The following is a 24,391-nucleotide window of genomic DNA, read 5'->3' as shown; positions in this document are numbered from 1 at the left end:
GACATGCATCTAGCAAGCTAGATGCCTGAGCTCCCTTGTGGAAGCACGGTGAAAATATGATAAACAAAGAATGTATCGGAGCATGCGCAGAGTGCCAGCAGAAACAGGGACATAGAAGGCCGGCTGTTGGTCTATCAAGCTCAGTTTTGTCTACTACAAGGAGTGGCAGTGGCTGCCTAGGGTTTCAAGGAAGGAAACTGCAGATGTGAGGGACTCAACCTGTAAGAAGAAGAGGAAGAAGAGGAAGAAGAGGAAGAAGAGGAAGAAGAGGAAGAAGAAGAATTTTTATACCCCATCCATCCAGCAGGTTCTCTACCAATGATTGCCCTCTTGTGTGCAATTCGGCAGAACATTATTATTATTATTATTATTATTATTAGATGCTTGCATTCCGAGGCGACCCTCCTGGTGTCTCTTTTGTGATTAGTTGCATTTCTGCCCCCTGCAAGAGCCTCAATGCAGCAATTAAAGCTCTCCACCCTACCTTTTACCTGTACAACAACTTTATAAGGTAGGTTAGGAGCAGAGAGATAGAGAGAGATAGAGAGAGGCAGGCAGGCAGGCAGGCAGCAGAACTAGCCCAAAGTCACTCAACGAGCTTCCTGGCAAAACAGGGGTACAAATTCAGTTTTCCGGTTCCCATCTACCGCTGTAACCACCAGGCCACGTTGCCTTGCTGCACAGGCCGGGCTGTCAGAGCCAGGAGTTAGCGCTGTTATTCCCTGAAGCCGAGAGGGGTTGTTGCCTTCATCCCATCGCTGCTACGATTCAAAACGGCACCCTCGAGTCTTTATAGGATTTGTGGAGGGGGACCCAGAGGTCATCCAGTCTGACCCGCCACCGGCTCGGGGTAATCTAGCAGGAGGTTCCTTCTGAATCTACTTGCACCATCGAGGCCCCACACAGACAATAGTGAGCCGAATGAACCAACGCCCAGACTCCTTATGAAGCATCTTCTTGAGACTTGAGAGGTACGTTCCAAAATCTATCCAGAGCAGCAAGTTTCTAGTCCTTTTGAGAGTTAGAGCTGCGAATTCACTGAATGTAGCAAAGGGGATACCTAAGATTTGTCGCGGAAGGAAGCCGGCATTTCTAGAATAAACTACCGAGGGAGATGCATTTACTGCATAGCCGATAATGCAATATTAACCAACGAGCAAAATTCTACTTCTTGGGTGGGTTGCAGCCAATGTTTAAGCTGTACGCAAAATGGGCCCGTTGAAATTCACAAACGTGGCTTACTGAGGTCCATTCATTCCAATGGGTTTACTCCGAGTAGAAGATAGCTGGCTGGAAATTATATGTATCGATGCATTCTCAGTGCAGATAAATTATTATTATTATTATTATTATTATTATTATTATTATTATTATTATTATTATTATTCTGCAGATTGGGTGACGAGGATTGAGTACGGCGATAGATTTTGGGTCTGGGATGAAACATCTGGGTTATAACAGATGCTTGACTTGCAATCCTGCGTCTATTTACTCAGAATTAAGTCCCAGCGGTAATTATTCTCAAGTGCTTTACCAAATGAGGGGTGCAGGTGGGCCTGAAAAAAACCCTGTCCATAATTTAAACTGCAAATTGGCTTAGTGGTTAGGGCTAACTGCCAGGGGAAATCACTCTGTACGTCCTCAGAGGCACTCTTGACCAGCCAGCACGCCGCTGCAGCGGACTGGTTGATGGAGGCAGGCGTGAATTGTCGGTAGACCTGGCTAATATTTCGCTTGTGGGTTTGGGGTGCTTTATCACCAGTGTGTTGATAAAGCGATCAAATCGATCTAGTAGCTGTGCGGTTGCTGAGCTGAGATCCCCAAAGGAGATCAACACGGGGGTTCCTTTGCTGGGACTAAATGGTGTAGAGAATAAGCAAGCTTGGGCGGTTTAACAGGGCTCTTCGTCGCCAGCGCTCTGTTAATACCCGCAAGCTTGCACCTCTCCTTGGCCAAACCCGGCTGCTCCGCATCAAGAAATACTTCCTCATCTTAACTTTCCTGTTCAGGGGGAGAAAGAGGTGCTTTAAGTAAATCAAAACTCTTTTTGTTGTTGTTGTTTAGTCGTGTCCGACTCTTCGTGACCCCCTGGACCAGAGCACGCCAGGCCCTCCTGTCTTCCACTGCCTCCCACAGTTTGGTCAAACTCACGCTGGTAGCTTCGAGAACACTGTCCCACCATCTCGTCCTCCGTCGTCCCCTTCTCCTTGCGCCCTCCATCTTTCCCAACATCAGGGTCTTTTCCAGGGAGTCTTCGCTTCTCATGAGGTGGTATTGGAGCCTCAGCTTCAGGATCTGTCCTTCCAGGGAGCACTCAGGGCTGATTTCCTTCAGAATGGAGAGGTTTTGCGGTCCATGGGACTCTCAAGAGTCTCCTCCACCAGAATTCAAAAGCATCAATTCTTCTACGACCCTTCGCAAATAGGGGCACAGGCACCTTATACCAAATCAGACCACGGATCCATCGATTCTAGCTCAATATTGCTTACAGTGACACAGCGTTAGAAATTCCTAAGAGGTTGCAACTGACTCTAAGTTCACCCAGTGAGCTTCCTAGCAGAGTGGGGTTTCTAATGCTGATCTCCCAGGTACTAGTCTGACACTCTAACCCATGAATACACAAACTAAGTCCCGGGGGTCGGATCCGGCCCCATCGCATTCTCAATCCAGCCCGCAGACGGTCCAGGAATCAGCATGTTTTTCCTAGCAGAGTGGGGTTTCTAACGCTGATCTCCCAGGTACTAGTCTGACACTCTAACCCATGAATACACAAACTAAGTCCCGGGGGTCGGATCCGGCCCCATCGCATTCTCAATCCAGCCCGCAGACGGTCCAGGAATCAGCATGTTTTTTCATGAGTAGAATGTGTCCTTTTATTTAAAATGCACCCCTGGGTTATTTGTGGGGCATAGAAATTTGTTATTTTCTTTTTCTTTTTCCAAAATATAGTCCGGCCCCCCACAAGGTCTGAGGGACAGTGGACCGGCCCCTGCTTAAAAAGCTTGCTGGCCCCTGCTCTAACCACTACTACACCCCACCGGCTTCCTAGAGCACGTCTGCTATGGGGCAGCTCTATAAATTATGTAGGTAAATAAATAGGGGGAAAGCAAAAATGTCCCTTAGAGAAGGATCCGAAATCTTTTCCTTGAATCGGTTGTATTCTGGATTGTTTTGATAATTTCATGTGCTCTAAATGGCTTTGAGACACCCCCCCTGAAATATACATCAAAATACTACTACTACTACAACAACTACTACTACTACTACTACTACTAATAATAATAATAATAATAATAATAATGGTGATAAAATCCATGGGGGAATAGCACCTTGACATTCCATTGTGGCAACCATAACCTCAGTTTAAGCTAAAGGGACCCCTGACCATTAGGTCCAGTCGTGGCCGACTCTGGGGTTGCGGCGCTCATCTCGCTTTATTGGCCGAGGGAGCCGGCGTCCAGCTTCTGGGTCATGTGGCCAGCAGGACTAAGCCGCTTCTGGCGAATCAGAGCAGCGCACGGAAACGCCGTTTACCTTCCCGCTGGAGCGGTACCTATTGATCTACTTGCACTCTGACGTGCTTTCGAACTGCTAGGTGGGCAGGAGCAGGGACCGAGCAACGGGAGCTCACCCCGTCATCGCGGGGATTCAAACTGCCGACCTTCTGATCGGCAAGTCCTAGGCTCTGTGGTTTAACCCGCGTCTAAGGTAGCACCTTAGAGACCAACTAAGTTTGCTATTGGCCTGAGCTTTCGTGCGCATGCACAGTTCTTAAGAAAACTGAGTTGGAGTGATCTAGAGACAACCGGAACAATTTTACCAGCAGGGGGAATATTATTCTCTGGGAACGGTGGGTTTTGGTGGGAGAGGATAACGCAATCAGCAAGATGACGAGGAACCCCTACGAAGCCGTGTCATCTATAATCTGACACCCACAGGTTTAAAATCTGGGGTCCTTTGAGGTCGTGACGCACAGTGATGGCGAGATCTTGGGGTTTTTATTCCCAACGCCTCCTCCTCCTCCTTTTTTCTGGGAAGCTGCTGAAGGGTGGTCCGATCCTGTCCGTGCTGAGCAAAGCCCCTTTGCGTCCTGAAGGTGCTTCTTCGGGCAAGGACCTTATTCGGCTCTGTTGTCTTATGGTCAGCCAAAAGGCAGTGGCGTAGCGTGGGTTGTCAGCACCCGGGGCAAGGCAAGTAATTTGTGACCCCTAACCCGTGGATTTGCGCCCCCTAACCCCCAGATGTTGCGCCCGGTGCGGCCGGCCCCCCTTGCACCCCCCACGCTACGCCACTGCCAAAAGGGAACGGGGACCTGATCTGGAGTGGCTCTGGATTGAGCCAGCAAAACAAGGGCACCCCCTGGTGGGGAAAGGGGAGAATTAAAAGCCCCAGGAACAATAGGTGCATGGGGGGGGGGGTTAAGGCATATTTGGGGGTGGGGAGACACGAGGGGTGGCCGGGCCAAAGGGCTGAAATCCCCTCGTTGGTGGTGAACCGCCTTGGGCGATCTCAGAATTTTTTTAAAAAAGGGGGGCTGTATGTCAGCTTAAAGAGAGTTTCGTAAGCAAATCGGTACATCTTTGATGCAGATTTTTTTTTTAAAAAAATAATGTCCCCCCCCCCTTTTGACCTGTTTTTCAAAGGGAGGTATATTTTTTTAAAGATCCAAAATACACAAGTCATATATCTTATAATACCTACTTATGGATTTAAATTGATGGGCATGGCTGGTTTAAGTCCTTTAATTTCAGTGGGCCTAACTCTGCATATTGATGGGACGCAGGCGGCGCTGTGGGTTAAACCACAGAGCCTAGGACTTGCCGATCAGAAGGTCAGCATTTCGAATCCCCGCAATGACGGGGTGAGCTCCCGTTGCTCAGTCCCTGCTCCTGCCAACCTAGCAGATCGAAAGCACGTCAAAGTGCAAGTAGATAAATAGGTACCGCTCCGGTGGGAAGGCAAATGGCGTTTCCGTGCACTGCTCTGGTTTGCCAGAAGCGGCTTAGTCCTGCTGGCCACATGACCCGGAAGCTGTACGCCGGCTCCCTCGGCCAATAAAGCGAGATGAGCGCCGCAACCCCAGAGTCGGCCACGACTGGACCTAATGGTCAGGGGTCCCTTTACCTTTACCTTTAACTCTGCGTATTGGGGTTTAACACGTAGCGAGTGCCCTTTCAGGAAAAGGCTTGCAAGGGGTTTGGGAGCAAAAGATGCTCACCTACCCAAATAAATCTATGCCTGAATATTTCACAGGGACTCTGCTCTCTTCAGTCCAAAGCAGGCTCAGCCGGGCGAAAGGAAAAGGGGCATGTGCAGAGTGCAGTTTGCTGCTGAGGAAAGGCATTGCAGATAGATTCCAAAACAAGGCCCTTGCCCTGTGCATTTTAAGCACCTGACACCCCCCACCAAAGAATTCTGGAAACTGTAGTTTGCACCGCCACCGAGCCTCAATCCCTAGCGCCCTGGAACTACAGTTCCCACGATTCTTTGTGTGGAGAGTGCTTTAAATGGGCGCCGAATGTGCTTTAAATGTGGGGTGCAGATCTGCAAGGCAGGCCAGAAAGAGAGAGATCCTTCTTCGGCAAAATAAAGGGAAGCAGGAGAATTATGGGATGCACACGGCCACCGCTGGAAGGCGTGGAAAAAGTTAAGCGGAAAACACTGGTGCCGGGAAATGCCACCCCTCTCCCCATGGAAGAGCACATGGGAGAGCACATACCTCGCAGGAGCAGAAGGCTGCCGGGTGAGGAAAACCTCTGAGCCATTCTAGAGACCCTCCCTTTGCCCCCAACTTTGGCCCAGTAAGCCTGAGGTCCTAGCAGGCTGCGAGTGCCACACTCGGCGTACTTGGAAGATTGGCACCTATTTGGCCTAATAGCAAACTTCTGGGTCACACTCTTTGTCCTTCTCTGACGAGGAGTCCCCGGCCACCCAGAAGCTTGTGACGCCTGGCAAATGAGGGCCATGTCAGCCCCACCTTTGCCAGCAGCGCAACGACCTTCCGCAAAACGCAAGAGCGCCGTCGCGGCTTTGCCCCCCCCCGACGCTCGAGGTGTGCGCAGGTCCGAAAGCAGTGAGGCAGGAGAGTGCCCCGTGCCGTACTCCTCAACAACCTCTGCCAACTGCACAAGGCGTTTCGGAGGGAGGAAATAAAATAAAACGAACCCGATTGCCCGAATGACACATTCTTGGCTCGCCCACTCGCCTCCTTTCTTAACCAAAGGCGCAGGGAAAGATTTATGCGATAGTTGCCACCTCCAGAAGTCCTCAGAGCGAAGAGATCCCAGCCTCCAGCCTCTTCTCTTTCTCCCACGGAGGTTATTAGATAAGGGAGTAACTCTGGCTTATTTCAGCAGGGAAAGGAAACCCGGTGCCTCAGTGGAACAGGCGTGTGAAATGGGCCCATCAGGCTCACGAAAGAGGCAGTCGCAGTGGTTGCCTGGAACAACGGAGAGCCATTGCGGCACGGTGGTTAGGCTGGGAGAGACCAGGGTTCGAATCCTGGCTCAGCCAAGAAACTGAGGGGCTTGGGGGTGGGGCAGCCGCTGCCTCTCAGCTTGAACCACCTCACAGAGATCAAATGAGCGCTAGGACCTGGGAGTGAGACCCTCACCCAGCCATGAAATTCACTGGGTCACCTTGGTGGCTTTGCCACTGCCTCTCAGCCCTGACCTACCTCACATAGTTGTTTTGGGGGATTAAATGAGGAGGGGAAGAACTAGGTGCTCTACCTTGGGAAGAAGGTAAAGGGACCCCTGACCTTTAGGTCCAGTCGTGGCTGACTCTGGGGTTGCGGCGCTCATCTCGCTTTATTGGCCGAGGGAACCGGCGTACAGCTTCCGGGTCATGTGGCCAGCAGGACCGAGCCGCTTCTGGCGAACCAGAGCAGCGCAGTTTACCTTCCCGCTGGAGTGGTACCTATTTATCTACTTGCGCCTTGACGTGCTTTCGAATTGCTAGGTTGGCAGAAGCAGGGACTGAGCAATGGGAGCTCACCCTGTTGCGGGGATTCGAACTGCCGACCTTCTGATCGGCAAGCCCTAGGCTCTGTGGTTTAACCCAAAGCGCCACCCGTGCCACCTTGAGAAAGATGCCATATGAATAAAAATAAGAAATAAAGTCTGGGGGAAAACCACACACACGGCCAAGGCTATTCTCCTATCCAAACACAGGCCTGGTTTTCTTGTAGGCTTCTGAACACGCACAGACTGCATTCCGCCAGGGAGCAAACAATGGTGGTTCTCTTGCGGCTGGGGTTCAAAGTGCAAGGTGCTTAGGTCAGCCAGGTGGGGGCTGAGCCCCTGCCCCTTTCCAGAACCGAAATTAAGGTGCTGCCGCACTCTCTGCGGGTTCCCAGCCTCCCCACTGTGACATATGAGCCCAGGAACCCCCTTCTGGAAGCGGCGCCCTCGAGGCATAAGGGCGGGGGGGGGGTCTTGTGTCCTTGGAGGCTAAAGTAGACCCCCCCTTTTGATCGGGCTATGGAAATACGGGGTGGGAAGAGGAAGAGGGCGGGGGGAACGGGAGTCCAGATGAATGGGCAGCGTTAACAATGCGAGCGGGTGGGAGACGCACGGAGAGGAATATCTACGTGGGCAGAATACATTTCAGGGTGTGGGTCTTCTGTGTGGTTTGTGTGGCTCCTCCGCCTCCCCAGTTTTTGGCAAAGCAAAAATCCGCCGCCCCCAAAAAACCCCACAGCTAAATCGAGCAATGAGAGATGCCCTTCCGTCTTGAAAAATAAGCCAGTTAGATTAAGGACTGGAGTTCCCAAATCTAATTTCTCTCTCTCCAAAAGTGGTTTTCTTTCCACAAATTTAAGGCACAAATTTGCCTTCCATTTCCGCAGATGGACAGAGAAGTCCATGGAAAGACAAGAGGAGAGAGGCGGCGTTATAACAAACCACCACCCCCCTCAAACAATGAAGAAAACACCCACCCACCCAAACCCGAAAATTGTTTAAAGAATTTTGCAGTTTTGCGGCTTCCCGAGAAACACCCGTGTGCGTGTGAATTAAGCCTCTAGCCCTCAAGGAAGGGAGCTTAGGCTGGGCTGTGTTGGAGAAGCTAAAGAGCACGCAAGTCTCTCTTTTTCGGCACCCCCGACAGATCCAGCAGACGATTATTATTTCTCTCGCCGCCCCCCCTCCAATAAAATCCCAAATGGTTTTGGTCTCTCATGACCACAGTGCTCTCTGTATCTGCATTTATACAGGATAAATGGATGCTGAATATATATATATATTTCTAGTGGTGTGTATTGGGGGGGGGGGAGGTAATCTTGTTTGGGCGGAGGGGGCCACCCGCACCCCACCCCGGAATTTGGCTGAGTCTCTTATCCGCAAGAACAGAAGATTATTCTTGATGAGTCCCTGGCTCTCGCCTCTCTCTAACACGGCAAGGGCGGGTAGGAGGGGGGGGGAACGACTCGGATGTAAAAGAAAGGAGCTTTTGATGAATGGTGTGAGTCTCCTCCCCCCCCCGCCCTCCGCAAGAGCCCCCTCTCCAAAAAAATATCAGGGTATCCTTCGGAGAGCCTTCCGGATAACCCGGTGAAATTTCTTTATAAGGGGGGAGCAGAGAGAGAGAGAGAGAGAGAGAGAGAGAGAGAGAAAATGCAAAGATCCATTGGGCTGCTAGTTCGTGGGACTTCAGGAGGCCCGATCTGAGGCGCTTTCCCCGCTTACTCGGGAGTAAGCTCCACGACGGCGCGCGCTTTGCAAGCTTACTCAGTGAAGCAAGTCTCATGGGTTACGTGTACGTGTGAATTGACGCTCTATCTGTGTGCTTGCAAGGCAGACGTGTGTGTGTGTGTGTGTGTGTGTGTGTGTGTGTGTGTGTGTGTGAGAGAGAGAGAGAGAGAGAGAGAGAGAGAGAGAGAGAGAGAGAGAGAGACCCGTGTGTGCACGAAACAGACGTGCGTTCGTGTACAATAGACCCGTGTGAGTCTGTCTGTTCGATAGACCAGTGCGTGCGTAAAAACGCACAGCCGCAGTGGCAATTGAAACTCAAACGCGTGACGGATTTTTCACGGTGGAAAGACTGGTTTTGATTTCTGCCTGCCTGCCCCCACCCCCCCCTACCCCCTTCTCCTCACAGAAGCCCCAACGACGACATGGAAAATGTCAAAGGGATCTTCTGAAATGTGATCCACGGAAAGCAGGCTTGAGCGAAGCCAGGCGTTTCCCTGGGAACTCTTTTGTCTAGCCAGTTTGGAGAGGAGCCCGTTTGAGAGCATTTCCCTTCGAGATGGGGGGTGGGGGTGGGAATGGGTGGGGGAAGCAACTGCCGAAGCGGCGCAGGATTCGACCCCGGAGGAGCAAGAGCCAGGCACGGACGGGCCCCACCGCCCGGGTGTGGGGAAAAGGATCTCCTTACAAGAGAACCCAAACCGCGTCGGGCCGTAAAGGGACTCACCAAAATCCGCCAGGAGACGCCGCCTTCTCCGCCGAATCGCTCCCGAAAACGAAATTAAAAAAAACCCTTTCAGGAAATTTCTCCCCAAAGCGGAAAATTGTATCCTTTGTCTCCAGACGGGTTGGCAGGTCCTCACGTGGCGGGGAAACCCTTCGGGAGAAGAAAAGATCCTTTCTTGCGGATGTGGCAAGGAGGAAGAAAAAAAAAGCACAAGGAGGGAGGAAAAATATGTATGTAATCCTTCTCCAGAGGCGTCGTCCGCTTTGCCTGTGGTGCTCTGCCGCGTCTCTCGCTCCTTCCAGCCAGCAGCGCTGCGGTTTTGCGTGGTTCTGTTTTTTTATTAAATGAAATGTTCGGGAGGTGCGCGAAAAGTTTTTATCCCACACAGAACCCAAGGGCTGACAGTCACATTATGCTGGGTGGGGCTTGGGAGAGGGAGGAGGAGGGAGGGAGGGAGGGAGGAGGAGGGAAAGAATGAGAGGGAGAGAAGAGAGCCCTGCTGAGCATTGCAGACTCAGCAAAGGGATTTGCACACTGGCGCTGACGCAACACTGAGCATAGACGGCCGCTTGCCAGACTTCGGCTGCCACTCTCAATCTCTCCCTCTCCCTCCCTCTCTCTTTTGGGCCAGTTGCCCATGGCGGCCGCTCCATGCTTCCCACTCGGCGTCCTGCCACAGGCCCCCAAACCAGACAACCTTACGAGTTGCAAGGGAACCCCAAAGGTCATCCAGCCCAACCCCGTGCAGTGCAGGTAAAAGGTAAAGGTAAAGGGACCCCTGACCATTAGGTCCAATCGTGGACTCTGGGGTTGCGACGCTCATGTCGCTTTACTGGCTGAGGGAGTCGGCGTACAGCGTAGAGCAGCGCACGGAAATGCCGTTTACCTTCCCGCCGGAGCGGTACCTATTTATCTACTTGCGCTTGGACATGCTTTCGAACTGCTAGGTTGGCAGGAGCAGGGACCGAGCCAAGATATTAGCCCACTTGCGAACGAGTGAAGATGCCCGGGTGTCAGGATGGCATCTGACATCTCCGCCATCTGGAAGTGCATGCCTGGAGATCCTTGGATCGGGACCGTTTTCACACGCTAATACCCCACCCTGTAGAATTCTACCCCTTATATTTTATCTGCACCGTCGGAACGAATTTCAGGAACCAAAATGCTTATTCTGTGCAGTCTGAGCAGAAGCAATAAAGGACGTTATTGTGAATTGTCGTCGCTTGTCATTGCTTCCCCAACCACTGCCCTGCTCACGGTTGTGAAGAACATTCTTAATAATAATAATAATAATAATAATAATAATAATTTATTTATACCCCGCCCATCTGGCTGGGCTTCCCCAGGCACTCTGGGCGGCTTCCATAAAAACCAAAAATACAGTAAAAAGTTAAGTTATGAATGGTCCGTGTCACCATTAAGAAAAAGAGGTCAACAAATATGTGGACTGTCCCTGGGTCAAAGGACTTTTCTTCTTTCAGTTCTCAAAGCTCTTAACCCAGCTCAGCAGAATCAATCACAGTCAGCCGATCCTTTGACAAATAGGACTTTAGAGCTGTTTTACCCCCCAAAATGGCAAATAGACATTCCATTCTTGTGAATGATGCCTATTGGGAGTCCGTCAGCCCCAGGGAGTCGACACCAGGGCCTTTTTAGTGGTGGCTCCCCATCACTAGAAATGTGTGCTGAATGCAAGCTGACAGGTGTCCCAAAGCAGTCTTGGTCACCGCATAAGCCACACGGGTGGGTCAGGCTGCTGAGGGGATTGCTCATGCACTGAGCTGATCTCTGACCCCCCTGTGACTCAGTCGTCACCAACCCATTACTCAGAATTCTCCCCTGTCCCTCCCCCCTCCAATAGCTCATCTTCTGCATCAGAACAGCGAAATCCCAGCCAGCGTCGACATCACAGAACGAGACACATCCATGGTCTGACTCTGTACGAGACCCCTTCTGCAGGGTAGCTCGGCTGGCAGAGCAAGGGACTCAAGGTTGTGGGTTCGAGTCCTGAGTTGAACAAAAAAATTTCCTGCATCGCAGGGGGTTGGACTACATGACCCTGGTGGTCCCTTCCAACTCGACAATTCTAGGATTCTATGATTCTGTTTCTCTTTAAACCAGCCCTCTGTTCATCAACATGAGGACTAGAGCCTTGTCTTTTTGTTTTTAAAAAGAGAGAGTTTTCCATGCAGAAGGCACCAGATGTAGGCAGGGCAGGGAGAAGGGCCCAGTGTAGTTAACACCGAGATAATGGATTAGTGGTTTGCCTTCACAGAAAGCAGCTTCCTTTGAAAAATCGAGAACAATGAGGGCCGGGTTCTTAGCTGTTCTTTAGGAAGAGCTCACCTCTGTTTCGCATGCTGGAGGGAAGCAAATCTAGTAAGTGTAAGCCATGGGTAGGCAAACGAAGGCCCGGGGGCCGGATCCGGCCCAATCACCTTCTCAATCCGGCCCGCGGACAATCCAGGAATCAGCGTGTTTTTACTTGTGTAGAATGTGCACTTTTATTTAAAATGCATCTCTGGGTTATTTGTGGGGCATAGGAATTCGTTCTTTTCAAAATATAGTCCGCCCCCCCCACAAGATCTGCGGGACAGTGGACCGCCCCCCTGCTGAAAATGTTTGCTGACCCCTGGTGTAAGCCGAGACCAAGCAGGGAAGCGTCCTCTGAGCATATCCAGAGTGCCGTTTGCAGAACAGGGCTTTCCTGAAAACGGGAGAGGTTTCTTGGTCTTCCGAGGCTGATATGCCTGGCGTGAATTGGTAAAGGTAAAGGTAAAGGGGCCCCTGACCATTAGGTCCAGTCGTGGCCGACTCTGGGGTTGTGGCGCTCATCTCGCTTTATTGGCCGAGGGAGCCGGCGTACAGCTTCCAGGTCATGTGGCCAGCAGGACTAAGCCGCTTCTGGCGAACCAGAGCAGCGCACGGAAACGCCGTTTACCTTCCCGCCGGAGTGGTACCTATTTATCTACTTGCACTTGGACGTGCTTTCGAACTGCTAGGTTGGCAGGAGCAGGGACAGAGCAACGGGAGCTCACCCCATTGTGGGGATTTGAACCGCCAATCTTCTGATCGGCAAGTCCTAGGCTCTGTAGTTTAACCCACAGTGCCACCCGCGTCCCAGCATGAATTGGAGCCTGCCCTTAAAAGGATTTTTAAAAAAACAATGGTGGCCAGGAAGGCAGAAATCCAACCGGCGAAGCTCCCCCCGCCCCTTGTTTGCCCGGCCGAAAAACATTTCCTTTGTTTGTTTGCGGCTCTCGCCCAGAACACTCAGCCGATGCCTCAGAACCCAACCGTGTTTCTGGGTGAATCAAAAAGTCTAAACAGAAAATGACAAATGAGAGCTGTTTTTTTTTGCGGGCTGAGTCACTGGATCTCAAGGACAGGGAAACGAAAACATACGGGCAGCGAAAGAGGAAATAGTAGCAAGGAGGGAGAGGGAGAATTCAGGTCACCTTGTATCCTTACAGAGGTGTAGGGGCTTGGTGGCTGGGCATTTGTTTGGCATGCAGATGGTAGTCAAGGTGCTAGACCTCAAGGTCATCTCCAGTAAATACTCCTGATTTGAGACAAATACCTGGACGCAGGTGGCGCTGTGGGTTAAACCACAGAGCCTAGGACTTGCCAATCAGAAGGTTGGCGGTTCGAATCCCCGCAACGGGGTGAGCTCCTGTTCCTCGGTCCCTGCTCCTGCCCACCTAGCAGTTCGAAAGCACATCAAGTGCAAGTAGATAAATAGGTACCGCTCCGGCGGGAAGGGAAATGGCGTTTCCGTGAGCTGCTCTGGTTCGCCAGAAGCGGCTTAGTCCTGCTGGCCACATGACCCGGAAGCTGTACGCCGGCTCCCTCGGCCAATAAAGCAAGATGAGTGCCGCAACCCCAGAGTGGTTGTGGTTTAACCCACTAGTGGTTAGAGCATCGCATTAGGAGTGGGGAGAGATCAGGGTTCGAATCCCCAGCCCTTGGCCACGAAGCTTGCTGGGTGACCTTGGCCCAGCAGCTGCCTCTCCCGGCCTAACCCCCCTCACAGGGTTGTTGTACCGATTCAGGTGGGGGAAAAGAGAGACAGAGAGCATAGCCACCTCGTTGGTCGGAAAAAGCTGGAATATCAATGCATTCATGAATGAGACTAATACGACGCGTCTCCTTTGAAAGTAAGGGTCTGTGCCGCTGTGGCGGCGCAGGATCGGGGCTTCAAAGCCCTTCCACCGATCCTGCCGGGACACTTTTTGTCAGCTAAGCAGCCTCCACTCCCTGCAAACTCTTGACGTAGGCAAGGCTTGCAGATATATTTATCTCTTCCTCTGTGTAAACGCTCGACGACGCACATGGGCCCCTGCCAGGAACGGCGTCGCAAGGTGGGAGGGAGCTGTGTTCGGGTTGCACAAATAGATTTGTATGCGTTCAGTGTGTGTGTGAGAGGGCTGGCGGCGGAGCAATCACAGCGCTGGCAAGTCGAGGAAGCGGTGACCTTTCGTTTCTCCCTCTCCATCTACGTAATCTGAGTCACCTTCCCTGAGAATCAGGAGGCGCTGCCCTGGTTTCCCGGCCCAGGCTTTCGAACAACAACAACAAAAACAGGCCGAAATCCAACCGGCAGAGCGATGCCTCGCCACTGCGCTCGGCAGGACATCTGAAGCCCTTTCCTGTAGAGTCATACCTCGGGTTACAGATGCTTCGGGTTGCGCGTTTTCTGGGTTGCGCACTGTGCCGAACCTGGAAGTATTGGAACAGGTTACTTCCTGGTTTCGGCGCTCGCGCATGTGCAGAAAAACCGAATCGCGACCCGCACATGCGCAGATACGACGGTACGGGTTGCGAACGCTGCGAGTTGCGAACATGCCTCCCGCATGGATCACGTTCGCAACCCGAGTGTCCACTGTTACCGTATTTATCGCTCTATAGGCAGCCCTGTTTAGGGAAGCTTTTAATGTCTGATGTATCACAGTATTTTAATATTTTTTTGGAAGCCGTCCAGAGTGGCTAGGGAAGCCCAGCCAAATGGGCGGGGTATAAATAATCAATTATTGTTATTATAATAATATTACCAGACCATAAGACGCACCTAGTTTTTGGAGGAGGAAAACAAGAAAAAAAATATTCTGAATCTCAGAAGCCAGAACAGCAAGAGGGATCGCTGCGCAGCGAAAGCAGCAATCCCTCTTGCTGTTCTGGCTTCTGGGATAGCTGTGCAGCCTGCATTCGCTCCATAAGACACACACACATTTCCCCTTACTTTTTAGGAGGGAAAAAGTGAGTCTTATAGAGCAAAAAATAAGGTATTTTTGTTTTTAGCTCTTCCGACAGTTTCTACGGAACTCGCAGCATATTCAACAGGAAAAACAGCGACCATTTGTTGTCGGCAAAGGACAGCTGGACATATAAAGGGCCCCGTTACCTTCAGTAGCTTAGGGCCTCATCAGACCTAAATCTGGCTCTGGGCGCGTAGTTAAACTGCAGAACTCGCTGTCACAGGGCACAGTGACGACCCTTGGATTGCTTTAAAAGAGGACTGGACGAATTTGTGGAGGAGGCAAAGTTCTATCGATACGATAATACGATATGATAATCTTTATTGTCATTGTCCCATACAGAACAACGAAATTCAAAAATCTACATCAGACATTCAAAAACCAACAAGCCTGCTATCCCAGCTATCCCAGCCTGGTTAGCCCCTTAAAAGCTCTGATACCCCATCATTAAATTCAATATACTCCTATACAGACTACCTTACCCTGCGTTTAAAACCCAAATTGCATTTGGATAGAAACTGTTTCTCAGGCGGCTAGTCCTAGTCTTTATAACCCTGGACCTTCTTCCAGAAGGCAGAAGCTGAAAGAGATCATTTCCGGGGTGCACACTATCCTGCGCTATCTCTGCAGCTTTCTTATGGCACCTGGAAGCATTAATAATAATAATAATAATAATAATAATAATAATAATAATAATAATAATAATTTATTTATACCCCGCTCATCTGGCTGGGTTTCCCCAGCCACTCTGGGCGGCTTCCAACAAAACACTAAAATACAAGGTACCGTATTTTTTGCACCACAACACTCACTTTTTTCCTCCTAGAAAGTAAGGGGAAATGTCTGTGCGTGTTATGGAGCGAATGCCTACGGGTGGCAGGAGGATCTGCTGCAGTCATGAGCAGAGAATCCATAGTTCCCCTTCCTTCCCTCCTCCGTGGTTACAAAGCATGGATCCACATGGATCCTCAGGATTTTTGCATTGGGCTACTCCAAACTCACTGTCAGATCACATGTCTGTGGCCACAGCATGAACCACAAAAATCATATATCCACTATTTCGTTTAGAATATTTTTTTTCTTGTTTTTCTCCTCTAAAAACTACGTGCGTGTTATGGTCTGGTGTGTGTTATAGAGCGAAAACTATGGTACCTTGATCCCAGGTAGGGAGATGGCTAGTGCGTAGGTGAGGAAGGGAAACAAATGGTGGTCTCAAGAAGAAAACCCTTTTCTGCTAGTTCAGATTGTTTGCAGAACCTTGAAGCCTGCCAGGGGTGTGTGTGTGTGTGTGTGTGTGTGTGTGTGTGTGTGTGTGTGTGTGAAGCTGGGCTGCTGAGTTGCACCATCTGCCTGTGGCCTTTGCACTCAGAGGTGTGGGTCTTGTCTCCAGGCAGAACTTGTAAGAGGAATGTTTGCAAAGGGCAGGAGGCAAGCTATGCCATGGAAGAATCCCAAAGTCTGAGAAGCTTTCTGGGTGGGGAGTGTGAAGGAATCTGTACTAGGCTGACCCAGAGATAGAAAGAAGACAAAGTTCCAGAGAAGAATGGCAGATTAAATCGATGGATTATGCCAAAATGGCAAAAAAGGACCGGAAGAATCAGAAACCGGGGGGACCAAAACTTTAATAAGGAATGGAGAAAACCTTTTAAAACCATTGTGAACAGCTAAAATCATTACAGTGGTACCTCGGGTTACATACGCTTCAGGTTACAGACTCCGCTAACCCAGAAATAGTACCTCAGGTTAAGAACTTTGCTTCAGGATGAGAACAGAAATTGTGCAGCAGTGGCGCAGCGGCAGCAGGAGGCCCCATTAGCTAAAGTGGTGCTTCAGGTTAAGAACAGTTTCAGGTTAAGAACAGACCTCCGGAACGAATTAAGTTCTTAACCTAAGGTACCACTGTAGTAGGATTGGAATAACACTTGTTGTTTAATGTTGAGTTTTGGCTATAATCATTTGGCTAGAGCTTAGGGCCGCACTCTCTTGGGGGTCCCCCCAAAAATTAAAGGAAAAAACCCTGGATGTACATTTCCACAATATAAGATAAAAAACAAGTAAAATAAAACCTACACACAGCAACAGTGTTTTGTGTTGTGCAGGCTCCTATGATGTAAGTCATGGCCCCCGCCTGCTAGCCTGTTCCCTAAAATATCACTGGTTTGCTCCTTTCTATATAGAGGGTGCCTACATTCTGCATGGACTGATGTGCAAATGGCTTGGGATACCTATGAGGTCCATAAATGACCATATAGCATATATTCAACACAAAAAACAGCGACCATTTGTTGTTGACAAAGGACAGCTGGACATAGAAAGGGCCCCAATACCTTCAGGAGCTGAGGGCCTCATCAAACCTGAATCCGGCCCTGGATATGACGGAAATGTCAAAGATTTGGATTATTATAATTGACAGCAGGAGGAAACGGTTAACCCACAAAGAGGAGGAGGAGCAAAGTCCAGGAGATTCCTTGGAATCTTGTTTCTATGTTGTTTGTTGGATAATTTACCTTAAACCAAAAAACTAATTTTTATTTTAAGGAATCTGTGCTAGGCAAAGTTGTGTGGGATGAAAGGGGACGAGGTGGGAGAGACCCACAAACGGTGCAAGGGGGAGTCCCATAGTCTGCGTGAAAAGGGGCTTTCTTTTTCTCTGTCCCGAAAGCTCCAGCATTCGGCTCCGTTGGATCCTAACAGGAGGAGAGAGGGGAGGAAAAGTTTGGATGGAGTCGAAGTTGAGTGGACTTTTCCCTCCTGGACTTATCTCGCTTGACCCGGAAACTACAACTAATCCAGAATGCGGCAGCTAGACTGGTGACTGGGAGCGGCCGCTGAGACCACGTAACACCGGTCTTGAAAGACCTACACTGGCTCCCAGTACATTTCCGAGCACAATTCAAAGTGTTGGTGCTGACCTTGAAAGCCCTAAACAGCCTCCGTCCAGTAGACCTGAAGGAGCGTCTCCACCTCCATCGTTCTACCCGGACACTGAGGTCCAGCTCCGAGGGCCTTCTGGCGGTTCCCTCACTGCAAGAAGCCAAGTTACAGGGAACCAGGCAGAGGGCCTTCTTGGTAGTGGCGCCCGCCCTGTGGAACGCCCTCCCACCAGATGTCAAAGAGAAAAATAACTACCAAACGTTTAGAAGACATCTGAAGGCAGCCCTGTTTAGGGAAGCTTTTAATGCTTAATAGGTTATAGTATTTTAGTGTTTTTGGGATGCGGGTGGCGCTGTGGGTTAAACCACAGAGCCTAGGACTTGCCGATCAGAAGGTCGGCGGTTTGAATCCCCGCGACGGTGTGAGCTCCCGTTGCTCGGTCCCTGCTCCTGCCAACCTAGCAATTCGACAGCACGTCCAAGTGCAAGTAGATAAATAGGTACCGCTCCGGTGGGAAGGTAAACGGCGTTTCCGTGCGCTGCTCTGGTTCGCCAGAAGTGGCTTAGTCCTGCTGGCCACATGACCCGGAAGCTGTACGCCGGCTCCCTTGGCCAGTAAAGCGAGATGAGCGCCGCAACCCCAGAGTCGGCCCCGACTGGACCTAACGGTCAGGGTCCCTTTACCTTTACTATTTTAGTGTTTTATTGGAAGCCGCCCAGAGTGGCTGGGGAAAACCAGCCAGATGGGTGGGCTATAAATAATAATAATAATAATAATAATAATAATAATAATAATAATAATAATAATCCTGCTAAGCAGGTGCGAGAGGGATCTCGAGGCAGCATGGAAATGTCAGAGGGAGGGACTCCCCCCGGCTGCAGGTTTCCACCCAGGCGGGAGGTGCCAAGTTCCTCTTGACTCTGTGTGTGGGAGAATCTCAGGCACAGCCCAGGAATAGCCAAAGGAGGTTTGTAGCAGGTCAGGGTGTGCTGAGAGGCGTCTTTTGAGCCAGGCAAGCTGTGTGGGAGAAAGCCGGAGCCAACCGGAGCCATCCCTTACCTGAGATTGAGGGATTTAAGAGGCATGTGTAGGAGACGGCTCGCGGCCTAGGAATAGCTGGAGGAACCACAGGTCGGAGTATTAGCACAGCTGTGTGGGAGCGTTGTCGAGAGATTGAGGGCATGTGCGTGACCCATAGCTGTCAACTTTCAGATTTGAAAATAAGGGATCAGCGACCTCGAAAATAATCGTTCAGCAGCCTCACCTGTCCTGGGGACAGTCTATGGGATATCTAACAATCTGGGATATCAGTGGGAAACAAAGCTGGAATAAGGGAATTTCCTGCAAAAAAAGGAAAAGTTGACAGCTACGGTGTGACCCTGAACAGATCGGAGATCTGTGTCTGAAAGGAGCAAAACGAATTTCGACAGGGAGCGACGTCAGGTCCCGCGCTGGAAGAACCAGATGCACAAATTTTAAGATGCTCGGCTCGTTAGCAGTACAGCGGTACCTTGGTTCCCGGACAGATCGGCTCCTGAACACCGCAAACCCGGAAGCGAGTGTTCCGGTTTGCGAACGTTCTTCAGAAGTCGAACGTCCGACGTGGCTTCCGATTAAACGCAGGAAGCCCCTGCAGTCGATCGGAAGCCCCACCTTCATTTTCGAACGGTTCCAGGAGTCAAACGGACTCCCGGAATGGATTAAGTTAGCTATATAAAGGTAAAGGGACCCCTGACCATTAGGTCCAGTCGTGGCCGACTCTGGGGTTGTGGCGCTCATCTCGCTATATTGGCCGAGGAAGCCGGCGTATAGCTTCCGGGTCATGTGGCCAGCAGGACTAAGCTGCTTCTGGCGAACCAGAGCAGCGCACAGAAACGCCGTTTACCTTCCCGCCGGAGTGGTACCTCTTTATCTGCTTGCACTTTGACGTGCTTTTGAACTGCTAGGTTGGCAGGAGCAGGGACCGAGCAACGGGAGCTCACCGCGTCGCGGGGATTCAAACTGCCGACCTTCTGATCGGCAAGTCCTAGGCTCTGTGGTTTAACCCACAGCGCCACCCGTGTCCATAAGTTAGCTATATGCTATATGCTAAATTTATGGACCCAATAGGTATCTCAAGCCATTTGCCCATGTGGCCATGCAAGCCGTCCATGCAGAATGTAGGCACCCTATATATAGAAAGGAGCAAACCAGGGATATTTTAGGGAGCAGGCTAGCAGGCCTACACAACACAAAACACTGTCGCTGTATGTAGGTTTTATAACTACACTGGGCTGGATGAACAAATACTATGGCATTAATTCATATAATGAGAATAAATAAATAAGAATAAAAATACGCGCACCACCACCGAGACTGTAACATCATAACTATCTAACCTCCCAAAATTTCGACGCCTCTTGCGATGGTTTGACCCCTTTCCGTTTTAACAGTACAATTTCTACAAACACCTTCCACATCTCCCCCGAAATCATTTCTCCTGTAATGTTCCCCATCTTATATAAACGACACGTGTTGACTTATCATTAATAGCTATATCCCAACCAATACTATGGCTTGATAGGAGCCAGCCGCCTCTAATTCACAGGTAGGGAACCTGAGGCCTGTTTTTGTTTAGTCGTTTAGTCGTGTCCGACTCTTCATGACCCCCTGGACCAGAGCACGCCAGGCCCTCCTGTCTTCCACTGCCTCCTGCAGTTTGGTCAAACTCAGGCTGGCAGCTTCGAGAACACTGTCCCACCATCTCGTCCTCCGTCATCCCCTTCTCCTTGTGCCCTCCATCTTCCCAACATCAGGGTCTTTTCCAGGGAGTCTTCTCTTCTCCTGAGGTGGCCAAAGTCTTGGAGCCTCAGCTTCAGGATCTGTCCTTCCAGTGAGCACTCAGGGCTGATTTCCTTCAGAATGGAGAGGTTTGATCTTCTTGCCGTCCATGGGACTCTCAAGAGTCTCCTCCAGCACCAGAATTCAAAAGCATCCATTCTTCGGCGATCAGCTTTCTTTATGGTCCAGCTCTCACTTCCATACATCACTACTGGGAAAACCAGAGCTTTTACTATACGGACCATTGTTGGCAAGGTGATGCCTCTGCCTAGAGCCCCCCAAAGGTGGCCCCCATGCCGCTCTATGTGGCCCTTGAAACTATCCCCGGGCCACACTCCTCGCCGTGCTTTGCACACAGTGTTCTGGCTTAGCTGGGATGTGCTCTTTTTGAACCCTGTGCCAAAGGGAGGGCGATGGAGAGGTTTGTGTGTGTACAGAAACTGGGACTGGAAGGGAACTCCAAAGGTCATCCAGTCCAACCCCACTGCAACGTTGAAGAATTCCTGGCATCAAGTTCTCGGGTGAGGGAGAGGCTTCTCCTTTCGGAGGCAGACCGTCCCCCCCCCCCCGTCAAACCAACTTTACGTTGGGTTTCCTGCCCTGCTTTTGCCCCTGGCTCCGCCCACCACTGCGCGGTGGCCCTCAGAAGGTTGCCCAGGAGGGAATTCGGCCCTCAGGCAACAGGAGGCACCCGCCTCCCTCCCTCCTGCTGCTGCAAACCCAGAAATCCCGGCTTCTTCCTTTTCCCAGAGCCGGCAGAAACCCCGCAGCCAGCAAGTTGTTGCGAGCCAGGGTTTCTAGACTCGCGGCAGATGGTTCTGTTTGTCTAGCTGGGCTTGTTTGGCCTGGAATGATCGGGAATGGCAGATGCTCCTAGCGCTGGCATCGCCCTTTCCTTGGCACCAGGCTCCCTTCCTCCCAAACCAGCCTCGAATCCCAGAACGCCCAGAGAGACGCGGAAAGGATTCGAGAGAGCCCTCCGTTGTGCCCACGCATAACCTCAGCGCCAGCTCCCCAGAGGGCTGGACAATAATAATAATAATAATAATAATAATAATTTATTATTTATGCCCCGCCCAGCCACTCTGGGCGGCTTCCAACAAAACACTAAAATACAATAACCTATTAAACATTAAAAGCTTCCCTAAACAGGGCTGCCTTCAGATGTCTTCTAAAAGTTTGGTAGTTCTTTTTCTCTTTGACATCTGACGGGAGGGCATTCCACAGGGCGGGCGCCACCACCGAGAAGGCCCTCTGCCAGGTTCCCTGTAGCTTTGCTTCTCGCAGTGAGGGAACCGCCAGAAGGCCCTCGGCGCTGGATCTCAGTGTCCGGGCAGAATGATGGGGGTGGAGACGCTCCTTCAGGTATACTGGGCTGAGGCCGTTTAGGGCTTCAAAGGTCAGCACCAACACTTTGAATTGTGCTCGGAAACGTACTGGGAGCCAGTGTAGGTCTTTCAAGACCGGTGTTATGTGGTCTCGTCGGCCGGTCCCAGTCACCAGTCTAGCTGCCACATTCTGGATTAGTTGTGGTTTCTGGTCACCTTCAAAGGCAGCCCCACGGAGAGCGCATGGCAGTAGTCCAGGCGGGAGATAACTAGAGCATGCACCACTCTGGCCAGATAGTGTGCGGGCAGGGAGGGTCTCATCCTGCATCCCAGATGGAGCTGCCCTGGACACAGAATTGACCTGCGCCTCCATGGACAACTGTGAGTCCAGAATGACTCCCAGGCTGCGCACTGGTCCTTCAGGGGCACAGTCACCCCATTCAGGACCAGGGAATCCCCCATACCCGCCACCCCCTGCCCCCCCAAAACAGTACTTCTGTCTTGTCAGGATTCAACCTCAATCTGTTAGCCACCATCTATCCTCCAACCGCCTCCAGACACTCACGCGGGACCTTCACCACCTTCACTGGTTCCGATTTGAAAGAGAGGTAGAGCTGGGTATCATCCCAGGATCCCAGCAGAGGGCTGCTGGCTGTTTTAATATTAGGCTGCCACAGCAGGGGCTACTGCTGATTGCAGCAAGCTAAGAGGTCAGCTTTGCAAGACCTGAGTTGCTTCTATGGGGCCAGAAGTCCAGGACAGACGCTTAGGCGTTTTGTCAAAGGGAAAGGAGCTGACCAAGATAGAATCATAGAATCATAGAGTTGGAAGAGACCACAAGGGCCACCGAGTCCAACCCCCTGCCAAGCAGGAAACACCATCAGAGCACTCCTGACATATGGTTGTCAAGCCTCTGCTTAAAGACCTCCAAAGTAGGAGACTCCACCACACTCCTTGGCAGCAAATTCCACTGTCAAACAGCTCTTACTGTCAGGAAGTTCTTCCTAATGTTCAGGTGGAATCTTCTTTCTTGTAGTTTGGATCCGTTGCTCCGTGTCCGCTTCTCTGGAGCAGCAGAAAACAACCTTTCTCCCTCCTCTATGTGACATCCTTTTATATATTTGAACATGGCTATCATATCACCCCTTAACCTCCTCTTCTCCAGGCTAAACATGCCCAGCTCCCTTAGCCGTTCCTCATAAGGCATCGTTTCCAGGCCTTTGACCATTTTGGTTGCCCTCCTCTGGACACGTTCCAGTTTGTCAGTGTCCTTCTTGAACTGTGGTGCCCAGAACTGGACACAGTACTCCAGGTGAGGTCTGACCAGAGCAGAATACAGTGGCACTATTGTATTCCCTTGATCTAGATGCTATACTCCTATTGATGAGGCCCAGAAGTCCTAAGTCCTTAAAATCCCTCCTGGCTTTGGGGAAGGGGCAGGGCGCTTTGGTGGCAGAAAAACACACACACAAGCCGGCCGACTGAAGGCAAGATTGCAGGATGAGCAGGCAGTGATTAAGCCCAATGGGATGGCATGACCTTGAGTCAGATGTCCTGCTGGGTTAACGTTCCGCCCCCAAAAGGTGTGGCCCCAGAGGCCCGTGACGTGCCATGACTGTCACGCAGGAACATGGGGGCTGGCTCACAGCCTCCGCATTCCCACGCCAGGGAGTTGTTGCAAGGCCCGGCGATCTCCCACTTGGAGCGCGGCCAGGAATGCAACCTTGCCCGCCCAGCCCTGGGGAGCTGAGAAATATCTCTCTCTCTCGCATACACAGAAAACATGCCTCTGTGTGTGTGTGTGTGTGTGTGTGTGTGTGTTTGGCGCACACATGTTTTCTTAATATTCCCGGGACGGCGGCCAGGAGATCGCTCAGCAGGCTGTTGTTAGACTGCGGAACTCCCTGCCACAAGAGGCAGGGACGGCCACCAATGGTTGAAGGCAGAAATGTTTCTGAAACTACAGAGCGCGGAATAATAATAATAATAATAATAATAATAATAATAATAATAATAATAAATTTATACCCGCCCATCTGGCTGGGTTTCCCCAGCCACTTTGGGCAGCTCCCAACAGAATTAAAAGCACAATAAAACATCAAGCATTAAAAACTTCCCTAAACAGGGCTGCCTTCAGACGTATTCTAAAAGTCAAGTAGTTGTTTATTTCCTTGACATCTGATGGGAGAGTGTTCCACAGGGCGGGTGCCACCACCGAGAAGGCCCTCTGCCTGGTTCCCTGTAACTTCACTTCTCACAGGGAGGGAACCGCCAGAAGGCCCTCGGAGCTGGACATCAGTGTCCGGGCTGAACGATGGGGGTGGAGATGCTCCTTCAGGCATACTGGGCCGTTTAGGGCTTTCAAGGTCAGCACCAACACTTTGAATTGTGCTCGGAAACGTCCTGGGAGCCAATGTAGGTCTTTCAGGACGGGTGTTATATGGTCTCGGCGGCCACTCCCAGTCACCAGTCTAGCTGCCGCATTCTGGATTAGTTGCAGTTTCCAGGTCACCTTCAAATCTGCGACATGCTAAAAAGATTCACAAAGCCTTCGATTGAGCCTTGGAAGTTTTTGCTTCGGTCCCTGCTCCTGCCCACCTAGCAGTTCGAGAGCACGTCAAAGTGCAAGTAGATAAATAGGTACCCCTCCGGCAGGAAGGTAAACGGCGTTTCCGTGCGCTACTCTGGTTCGCCAGA

General features: G+C 51.0%; 1 protein-coding gene across 1 annotated transcript in view; it reads right to left on the bottom strand.

Annotated features, from left to right (window-relative positions):
* Window positions 1-9,823, bottom strand: part of MIDN (midnolin) — a 46,578-nt gene extending 36,755 nt beyond the window's left edge. The window contains exon 1 of the mRNA XM_081177807.1: window positions 9,418-9,823. The gene's annotated coding sequence lies outside the window, so the exon portion shown is untranslated. The remainder of the gene's footprint in view (window positions 1-9,417) is intronic.
* Window positions 9,824-24,391: the final 14,568 nt, after the last annotated feature.

Source organism: Podarcis bocagei (genome assembly GCF_964188305.1).
Source record: "Podarcis bocagei genome assembly, chromosome: 18".
Taxonomy (NCBI): Eukaryota; Metazoa; Chordata; class Lepidosauria; order Squamata; family Lacertidae; genus Podarcis; species Podarcis bocagei.
This window is presented reverse-complemented; position numbering and strand designations above follow the sequence as displayed.